This window comes from Sorex araneus, chromosome 11 (genome assembly GCF_027595985.1).
Source record: "Sorex araneus isolate mSorAra2 chromosome 11, mSorAra2.pri, whole genome shotgun sequence".
Classification (NCBI taxonomy): Eukaryota; Metazoa; Chordata; class Mammalia; order Eulipotyphla; family Soricidae; genus Sorex; species Sorex araneus.
In genome coordinates, this window is record NC_073312.1 from 13276975 (window position 1) to 13286714 (window position 9740).

Consider the following 9740-nt stretch of genomic DNA (forward strand, 5'->3'; position numbering starts at 1 on the left):
TTTGGTCCCTACTGCCATGTAGGGCGTTTGCCTTGCATGCGGCCAACCCGGGTTCGATTCCTCTATCCCTCTCCGAGAGGCTGGCAAGCTACCTGGAGTATCCCGCCTGCATGGCAGAGCCTGGCAAGGTCCCCGTGGCGATTTGATATGCCAAAAACAGTAACAAGAAGTCTCACAATGGAGATGTTACTGGTGCTCGAGCAAATCAATGAACAACGGGACGACAGTGCTACAGTGCTACTGCCAAAATTTAAATCCCATCTTACCAACGAGGAACTGAGATTTAGAGAGATGGGTCTTCTTAAGGTCATATTGTCATAGTATTAAGATTCTATAGTATTAAGATTCCACATTTGGTTGGAAATTCCATGGTTCTTAGGTCTGTCATCTTCCAGAACTTGAACCTAGGATCTAGGTTCTCAGCATTATCTTGGATAGTACTGTGGATAAGACACTTGCCTTACTTGTGTTGGACCCAAGTTCAATCCTGGCACCCTATTTGTTACTCCAAGACCCACTACTGGTGATCCATGAGTACAGAGCCAAGAACAATTACTAAGCATAACCAGATGTGGCCCCCAAACTCTAAGATAAATAAATGAATAAATAAATAAATTAAATAAACTTCATGGTTCTTTCTAATGTCATGATAATTGGAAGCATAGACATAAGCATATGTAGAGGCATATTTCTCCTCATAACTTTGCATTTGGGTGGGCAAAGAAGTTGTTGAGAAAGGAAATGCTTTCATTCTGGGATTCCTTCTCCCCCTCCCCTTAATACCTACGCCTTACCGTTATTTCCAAGGCTTCCATATACTTGATAACGATGTTTGCCAAATATCGGACCCAAGTATAAGTTTCAGGGAAAACCCAAATATGTAAGCTGGAGAACAATTTTCTTTCACCTTTCCCCCTCTTTCTGTTTTATTTTGTTTTGGACCCGCACTGGTGATGCTCAGGGATCACTCCTGGCAGGCTTGGGGAGCCATACGGGGTGCCAAGTATTAAACCCGGGCAAGCAAGTGCCCTATTCGCCTGTCTGCTACTTTCTCTCTCTGTCTCTCTCTCTGTCTCTCTCTCTGTCTCTGTCTCTCTCTCTGTTTCTATCTCTCTCTCTGTCTCTGTCTCTGTCTGTCTCTCTCTCTGTCTCTCTCTGTTTCTCTCTCTTTCCCCAGCATCGAGAATAATTTTCAAGACATCCTATCTAATAAGATTCCCTTTGGTGTCTTTTTATGAGCATTTACTGAGCTTCTGAATTAGGATTGGCATCTGTCCTGGTTTTAATTTCTCGTCACTGCCCCCTGCTGTTAGCATACCAGCATTGTCATCTTCCAGAACTTGAACCTAGGATTTAGGTTTTCAGCATTAAGTTGTGAGACAATGGGCTGGAAAGATAGTACAGGGGATAAGTATTTGCGTAGTTTATGGTTGTGACCATCACAACCCTGGTTCAAGTTTTGGTACTGCTGCATGAGGCCCTCCCAAATAAAAACTAAATTCTCTGGGGTGTAGATCAGTGATGATCAACTCTGGTTGTTTATTAGGACCGGATGAGAAATTTTCAAACATATTAATGCCAAAACCCCATTCCCAGAGATTCTGATGACTTGGCAACGGAGTGGCCTGTGCATTTTGAAAAACTAACCAATGAATTCTAAGATCCAACCAGGTTTGAAAATCTCTGACCCAATCAACCATAAGTTGATAGGTTGAGTAATATAATCATAAGAAATATGCATGAATTTTTCATCTAAATTATTCCTACCCCCTTTCCAACACATTTCAAGACTATGATTTTTATGTATTAAGAAAAATTAAAATAAATTATTTTGTCTGCCAACATTCAGGATTCCCCTCATAACTAAATAGGAATCCAGCCTAAAATAAGTCAGATTTATCATCTTATCACATTTCATATCATAAGCTATGGTATAAACAATACTATAAATAAAATGATTTATGAAAAATCTATAGGAAAGTCAGCCTGAATTTTCTACCAACGTTCCTATAAACTTAGCTTTTCCTTATCACATGAGCTTCAGATACCAGAGGCTTTCTTTACTATTTTAATCAGACAGATTGAAAAGGCAATTTATTTGAGATCCAATTTTTGTCTAGTCAGGAGGAAAATTGAGTGCTTGTAAGAGAAAACTAATAAGCTTCGAGCGTTCATACCACATCATGTATAAACACTATGGAGTATCACAAATTACCCATGGGTGGGAATACGGTCAATTTCCATGGAAGTAAATTTAAGTCATCCGAAGAACATCTATGAGGATGAGTAAATGTTTATTCTGTGTTCACAGGAAGTATTCCATTCCAGTGTTTCTCTACACGCTAGTTAACCCGATCTCAAATATCTCAAAGGGCAATGTGGCATGCTCATACCAGAGATCGTCCTTACTGCTGGAGCACTTTACACCTTTGGGGGCAGAATGTGAGAATCTGTTTTGTTGTGGGGCCACATCTGGTAGCCAGAGTGACTCTCACTAGTGCTTGGGGGCTAGGCACTCCCAGGGGTGGAATTTGGGCTTAGGCATATACAAGAATTGTGTTCTGCCACCTTTCGGCCACCCAGAGCCCCAAGGTCTTCATCTTCAACCATCAACCATTCAGTAATTACTCTGGCCTCACCGAACTCCCTGCTATTGGGGGTACTATACTATTTTATGCCTCACTCTTGGAGGGGGGCGGGAATCAAAACCAAACCAAGTACCAAAACATCCATCCGATATTATCTGGGTCGTAGGCATTTTCTCAGCTGAAAAAAAAATTAAGAACTCAGACAAAATTCACAGTCATATTTCCCCAGCAAATGGGGAGAGTTTTTATATTATATTAGCATCCATATAAATTTATATTGGAAAAAAGTATTTTCGGTCATATCCAGAGGGGCTCGGGGGCTCAGGAATGTCCTAGATCTGTACTCAGGAGTGCCCCAGAGATGCTCAGGGCACTGGATGTGGAGCCAGAGATTCGAACTTGCATCTGTGGGGTGTAAGGCAAGGGCCTTAACCTCTCTACTGTCTCTCTGACCCTGCAAAAATATCTTTATATAATAGAATGTAGCCCATTCCTTAAGAAGATGAATCTGAACTTTTTACTGAACTTAAAAGAGTTCCAATAAATATAGCCTTTCAGAAAAATAAGCAAATTTGAAAGCAGCATAGTAAATTCAGTTGTTTTTAGCCTTACTGCCTGGTTTCAACTTGATTCAAGTTCTGAAAATATTGTGCAATTATTTATTTTCTTGGCTGAAGAAATAAGTTACAAAACCATGGAAATACTTTGAAAACAACTCACTCACACAGTCTCTTCACCCTTGTTTTATCGGGAGGATTAGATGATAATTCTGTGTATTTTCCAATATTGTCATTTAGAATTTAGCCAAGATTTCAATTCTAATCATTCAGGACATTTTTAGGGCAGGTAATGTGATTTTTAAATTTCTGTTAAAATCATTGTGTACATTTCAGTACCATTTTGTTTGGAAAATACATAGCCAGTTCCAAATTCCTGAGATTAGTGTCAGTATCAAAATGCTATCACTGAAATGAGTTCCTCCACCTGGTTCTATTTAGAACGAACTAGGATTACTCACAGGAAATCAGAATATTTGATTTAAACATCATAAAATTAGGAGAGAAGGTTCATTTTGGGGTAGTCCAATTGTAGTATAAAATGGGGGACTGGTAAGGACTGGAAAACTTGTCTCTGACCTACAGGTATCCAGTCAGGCTGGACAGAGAGTACAGTGGAGAGGGTATTTACCTTGCATATGGCTGGCCCAGATCCTCGGCACCTCATTTGGTTCCCTGAGCCCCACTGGAGTGGTCCCTGAGCACAGACTCAGGAGTAAGTCCTGAGCACTGTCAGGTGAGCCCCCAGAACGAAATAAAACAAAACCCCCAAAAGTTGTGCAGAGAGTAAGTGGTGAAGGTTGGACCTGTGGAATCCAACCATTGAATTCATTAGTGATATTACCCTCTAATTAGGGATTTCTTTTCTGTTGTTGTTGGGAAGGGGGGAAGTAGTGTACCCAGTGGTGCTCGGTGCTTATTTCTGACTCAGGAGTGACTCGTGACCATGCTCTGGAGACCTTATGCAGTGCCAGGATCGACAGCATATAAGGCAAACGCCTTCCCCTGTGCAACCTCTCTGACTCCTTTAATAATACATAATAATAAATGGAAACCTGTAGAGTCTTTCTTTAAAAGCCATTTTCTTGCTTTCCCCCAAAGGCTCTTATACCTACAAGCCATTGCTAGGAAATCCCTGCCCTGATGACCTTACAGAAACGCCAGAAAATTATGAAGTGAAAAATATTTAAGTTCTTCGGCAAGATACTCTTGTGGGGCTGCTATTTCTCAGGACATAAACAAATCCTGGCTGAAAGAGATGACACTTGTGGGAAGGAGAAACACAGGAGTGCAGGGCAGCAGGGGTCACAATCCTGCAAAGCCTGAGGTGTCAGGAATAACAGCAAATTTCTGGAAGCATTTTGACACTGGCAGTGCTTTCAGTGTGGAGTGCGAATTTAATTTAGACATTGATTAAAAATATATGTATTTTTATAGTCTATTATTCTATATTCCACAGATGAGTGCAATCTTTCTATGTCTGTCTCTCTCTTTCTGACTCATTTCACTTAGCATGATACTTTCCATGTTGATCCACTTATATGCAAACGTCATGACCTCATTTTTTCTAACAGCTGCATAGTATTCCATTGTATAGATGTACCAGAGTTTCTTCAACCAGTCATCTGTTCTAGGGCACTCGGGTTTTTTCCAGATTCTGGCTATTGTAAACAGTGCTGCGGTGAACTTATATATAAGTGCATATGTCACTTCGACTATACTTTTTGGCTTTTCTGGGAATATTCCCAGCAGTGGTATTGCTGGGTCAAATGGGAGCTCAACCTCTAGTTTTTTGAGAATCGTCCATACTGTTTTCCAAAAGGGCTGAACTAGCCGGCATTCCCACCAGCAGTGTAGAAGGGTCCCTTTCTCCCCACATCCTCTCGAATAGTAGAAATAAGTACCAGGAGATTGTTTCCATGGCTTGGAGGCTGGTCTCTCATTCTGGGTAACTCAGGGAAGGGACCACCAAGTAAAATGTGGTTGGAGGTCATGTGGGGGAAGGGTGATGCGGGCTGAATACAAACTAGAGACTGAACACAATGGCCACTCAACACCTTTATTGCAAACCACAACACCTAATCAGAGAGAGAGAACAAAAGGGAATTCCCTGCCATAGTGGCAGGGTGGGGTGGGGGGAGACGGGACTGGGGAGGGTGGGAGGGATGTTGGGTTTACTGATGGTGGAGAATGGGCACTGGTGAAGGGATGGGTTATCGAACTTTGTATGGGGGAAACATGAGCACAAAGATGTATGGATCTGTAACTGTACCCTCACGATGACTCTCTAATTAAAAATAAACTAATAAAAAAATTTTATAATTCATAGTGATCATAAGGAGTGACTTAGCTGAATTATGAAAATGACAATATTATAAGTAACACCATTGCCTTTCAAAATAACTCTCGGAAAATGTTCATGTGGCATAATAGAAAAGCATAATGTAGGTGTTTCTAAACAGGCTTTAAGATGTATTTTAGAATTCAGTCTAAATAAACTGAAATGTATGGTAACTACTAAAAAAAATAATATATGTATTTGCTCAATAGCTCAATTAGGCTTACTTTTTTGTCTACCACTAATTTTTAATAGTATAATTTTTAGTTTTTCTTTATTTTGTTATTATTTTTAATTGAATCACCGTGAGATACACAGTTATAAAATTGTTCATGATTGATTTTCATACAATGTTCCAACACCCCTAAGGGGAATATAATTAAATAGCACCCGTTATGGACAGGCTTTAGAAAGATGGGTTTTTAACCTAGATGTCAGTCAATAAAAACATTTCTAAGAGTTGATGGTCTCTATCAATCATTACCATTTCTGTGTTGGAGGAGGATTTTACCAAAACGGAAGCTGTATGCAGGTAGCCATTTTGACCTATGGCCCTGCTGTTTTAATAATAAGATGGGCTCTGTGAATATCTGTTGAACCAGTGATTTTTTTTTTTTTACTTTTCTTAAGTAAATTATACTGGCTATCGGGGAGCTAGAGTTAGAAACTGGGAGGATTTACCCAGATTTAAGATCATTTAATACTTGGATCTTATGCCTACTCTTAGGTAGAGACTTGCCATTAATCTGAGAATAAGGAAAATATTTGGACTTTCTATTGCTCTGCATCTTCCAAATCTTCAGCCTGTGTGTATGTAGTCTCATGATCATTCGGACAAGTTACAAGCCCAGAGATAACAATAGAAGGAAGGGTTGTATTTCATCCATCTCCATAGCTATCGGGTATCCTGCACGCTGAGGCTACAGCATTGGGTTATGAAGCTTGTGTTTTGTGGTTGTTTTTATTTTTTACTTTGGGTCATACGTGGTGGTGCTCAGGGGTTACTCCTGACACAGTGCTGCTCCTGGTGGTGCTTGGGTGCTCCCTTCTTCGCCTCCCCCCTCCTCCCCTCACCTCCAGCCTGCAAAGTGTGCACACCCGACCTTTGAGCTCTCTCCTGGCCCATAATTTCAGTTTTAACTAGAGTCTTCTATTTTTCTTGGCAAATGTTAATCTGAGTAAGAATCGACATAAGGCCTGAACACACAGACATATTGTTATTTCAGTCCCATGGCAATGATTAAGTTGAGTTTTATTTCCAGCCCTGGAATGAAAACGCAGTTAACATATGGGGAAATGCTACACAATTCCTCTCCACCTGCCACTCAGCTTCAAAGAAAGTGTTAGCTGTTTGATTTTTCCATGTGGTTTTACAACGGATTCACGTTGGATGAAGATATTTTGGTTAAGAATCTCAACACAAAGCCCCCTTCTGGATTAACGAGGTTCACGTAAGCTCAGAAGCCAGCCCGACTTTGGCTGAGTTCTCGCGTGCAGGCGTGGGGGTGGGGGTGGGGATGCCCCAGGATAGCGCACTACCCCACCTTCTGTTCACACATCTACGCTGAGGGAATGCAGCCATTGTTAGCAAACGCAGATTTCCAACATGCGTTGTTTGCTGCCTTTCCAAATGGGAAGCTTCCTAGCTAGAGTTCTGGGATCCAGAATTTTTCCATCTGAAAAAGGTTTATGCTTTGGCTAGGTGTTGGTCTGGATCTTCAAAGACGCCCATCCCCCTCAAAGTCAACACCTCATGAACTAGCCCTTGGGTCTCCGGGTGAGGGCTCCTACAAGAGTACTGGCTACACCACCCTAGGAGGCGTCTGTGAGCCATGAAGTTGGGGAACAGCAGGCTGAGTGTCTGTCACTGTGGAAGGCAAAATGCAGGTTATCTGCTTCGCACAGTGGTGATCACCCGTAGAATGGGTCTTTTTGCTAAACTGTTGGTAAACGTAAGGAAACTTTAAGAAGTTAGACTGAAACAAAAGATCTTGAGGAACTATTTTTTTCCTAAACAGTCCTCGGGAAGTCTGTATTTTTTTTTAAATTTATTTTAAAAACATGTTTAATTTTATTGAAGAACCAGGGTTTACAAAATATTGATAGTTGAGTTTTAGTCTAAATGATGTTCTAGCACCAAACCCAACATTGGTGCCAATTCCCCTCCACCTGTCTTCCCAGCTTCCTTCATGACCCCCAGCCTGCCACCTCTAAATATGCCACAGATATATTTACAGCCATGCTCAAGACCCCTCTCCACACGTTTGGATGAACCTCACGCATGAAGGAACCAGCAGAGAAACCCAGGTGTGCGGGAACCGGGGCTGAGATCTCCAAGCCTGCTCAGACCGGGACTGGGCCTCTTTCGACCAGATCCCTCATTTTCCAGTAGCTAGGCGGTTACACCCAGAAACTGCCCCCAGGCGCTGTGTAATCCCATCAAGGGCCAACATCCAGAGACTATAAAACCAAGCCTCTTTGCAGCTGTGCGACATCTTATAGCCTTTTTCTCCCTGGCAAGCTACCGAGAGTTTCCTGCCCACATAGAAAGGCCTAGCAAACTCCCCGTGGCTTATTCATATGCCAAAACCAGTAACAGTGATGGATCTCATTCCCTTGACCCTGAAAGAGCTTCCAATGAGGCACCATTGGGAAGGACGAGTAAAGAGAGGTTTCTAAAATCTCAGGGCTAGGACGAATGGAGACGTTACTGAGACTACTTGAGAAAACCAATGATCAACAGGATGATAATGATGATGATGATGATGATGATGATGATGATGATGATGATGATTTTTAATTGAATCGCTATGAGATGCATAGTTGCAAAGTTGTTCACAATTGACTTTCAGTCATACAATGACCAACACCCATCCCTTCACAAGTGTACATTTCCCACCACCAATGTTCCCAGTTTCCCTCCTGCCTCCACCCCCTAGAAGGCACATTTTAAAGTAAATTGGACCTCATACTTTCAGTATTATTATTATTATTTTTTTTTTGCTTTTTGGGTCACACCTGGCGATGCACAGGGGTTACTCCTGGTTCTACACTCAGGAATTACTCCTGGCGGTGCTCAGGGGACCATATGGGATGCTGGGATTCGAACCCGGGTCGGCCGCGTGCAAGGCAAACGCCCTACCTGCTGTGCTATCGCTCCAGCCCCTACTTTCAGTATTATTGAATCTGTGATTTGGATATATGCTACACCACTCCCCTTCTGCTCCCCATTATTGATGAACCCAAGGCCCTTGACCCCTGTGCCTCCTCCTCCCTACCCCCCCCACAACACATACACACACACACACACACACACACACACACACACGGGAAGTGTGTTTTCTTAGAGTCCTTTGTGTGACTGCCATCTCTGAGATCGAATTAAGGAAATAAGTCTGCTTATTCATTGACCAGTCAGTCTCTCATTATTCTTTCAGCAGGAAATAGTAGATAAACTATTTAGTGAAAAGGTTATTTGATATTCACTTTAAAAGAAGAAAAGGGAATTCCCAAAAGGGAAGTAAAGTAGAACCTGGAAACCACCTTGATGTTAAACTGACATCAAGATATAACAAAACAAAACAGAACAACTTTGACCTTGGCAACAATGTGATCACTGTATCACTATCACTGTTATCCTGTTGCTTAACGATTTGTTCAAGTGGGCACCGGTCACATGATAAATGCCCTAAAAAGGGCCTAATGGAATGACTTGAATATGCAGTTCCACCAAGGTTAGGGCAAGTTTTAGGAGTTACGGGAAATACCTTACGATTATCATTTTTTTTGAGAGGATGGGAGGGAGGGGGCATACCTCTTAGTAGTCAGGGAGTCATGTGGCACCGGGGATCATGGGGAGATATCTTTCAGACAGCTTATCACTTTGGAGGGATTGGGGGGCAAGTTTGGGCCATACGTGGCTGTGATCCCTCAGGGTTTGTTCCCTGCTCTCTGTTCAGGAATCACTCCTGGTGCTGCTGGTTGACCATATATGGTGTCAGGAATCATACAAAGGATCAGCAAGGCACAAGGCAAGAGGCTAACAGCCTGTACTATCTCTTTGGCTCCAAGGGAGCTTAATATTTAATAGGGAAAAGTAGTTCACATAGACTGATAGCTCCGTGACAACAGACACTGCTTGGCTTTCATCCTCCTCCTCCAAAGTCTGACTCTGTCTCCCACTTAGTCAAGGGCTGGGGAGTCAATTCCCCAGATTCTACATACATGAAGAGGGTGGATAGAGGGATTTGGGGGTGA